Source organism: Hipposideros armiger, unplaced genomic scaffold (genome assembly GCF_001890085.2).
Source record: "Hipposideros armiger isolate ML-2016 unplaced genomic scaffold, ASM189008v1 scaffold_287, whole genome shotgun sequence".
NCBI lineage: Eukaryota > Metazoa > Chordata > Mammalia > Chiroptera > Hipposideridae > Hipposideros > Hipposideros armiger.
The window spans coordinates 694,049-695,492 of NW_017731637.1; the positions used below are offsets into that span (position 1 = coordinate 694,049).

The window sequence follows — 1,444 nt, forward strand, 5'->3', positions numbered from 1 at the left end:
TTTCTAGAAAGAAGCAAGAAGTTAAGAAATCCCTTGCATTAGTGCCTGGTGTGTCACATGGAGTGCAGAGGACATCTGTTAGAGTGGAGTCATCAGGACCCTGGTGGGTCAGGTGGGTTGGACCTCATTAATAATCATGGTTGGCTTCCAAATACTGTTAGCAAGATGACTTTTGATTTGTAATCTTAAGTAAATGTTAGATAAATGAAAAAGGCCAGTAATCACACACCAAGATTAATAAACAGCACTTCAAAATTAATGGAATAAGGGCTGCGCTTGCAGCAGGGTTTCATAAGACAAGTCCTCCAGGCTCTTTCTCCCCACGTCTGGCTTGCACAGCAGCTTTCCTAGCCATTTCTAAAACCCCTCTCATTCCGTCTAGGTTTTTGCTTACTCCTTGTACCCAAAAGTGCCAATCCTGTTTGCCATATCTCTGCCTTGTTTCGGTTTTACCAGCCACTGCTTCATTTTGGCTAGCTCCCACCGGAAGATCCTTCTTGTTCCCAACCAGGAGATGGGCAGAAATGCTTGCCTTCCAGACTCCAGTTTTCTGGGATGTTTTCTAAACTATCAGCGGTGGCAATAGAAAAACACACCACTGTTAACTTCAGTGTTCAAGTAGAGAGGGGCCTCAAGGGACCATAATCTTCCTGTCCAGCTGTGTGCCATAAAGCCAACCTTACCTGCTTTTCATCCTCCTCAACATCTGTCACATAGTTCTCAAACACTGTGCGAACATGTAGCTCTGGGAACTCCATCACCAACAACCACCAGTTTCTTCCGGATGGCAGCCCTTGCTTACACATGTGCTGCAAGACCCACAGCCTGTGTGGCAGAAGTTGTACAAAGTGCAACTTAAGACACTCAAGGCGACGGCTCTGAGCATGACCTCTCTGTGCCAAGGACATCTGTCCACGAGTGAACAAGCACGCAGACTAGGGCAGGTGGCTGAGGAGGTGATGGGGACTAACTAACCAGAGGCTCACGGAGGACCGCGCGCGGGCAGCGGCGGGGAGCGCAAGCGAGCGTGAGACTCTGTTATTGAACAGGCTATCCAGGTCATTCTGATACACATTCATGTACTCTAAGATCTCTAGTGTTTTCTTTTCATAACTGTTAATATTTACAAACAGAAATATATCTACATTATATTAATTCTATAGGAATGGCATCAACTGAGTAATAATTTATCATGCAGTGTTATTTTATAACCTCTATAGATTTCAGAAACACCTCCAAATGTATATTTCAAAAAATATATACAAAGTAGTAGTTTAGTTCATTACCAATTATTACTCATTTCTTTTTATGAGCAACTGTATGACAAATTTTCCCTAGTTCCTTTTCTAGAAAAGCAGTTTGTCTTCCTCTCCCTCTCCCTCTCCCTCTCCCTCTCCTTCTCCCTCTCCCTCTCTCTCTCTCTAAAAAAAAAAAAAAAAAAAAA

At 43.6% G+C, this 1,444-nt stretch overlaps 1 pseudogene; it reads right to left on the bottom strand.

Annotated features, from left to right (window-relative positions):
* Positions 1–289: 289 nt before the first annotated feature.
* LOC109391273 (transforming protein RhoA pseudogene) lies at positions 290–908 on the bottom strand (annotated as a pseudogene).
* Positions 909–1,444: the final 536 nt, after the last annotated feature.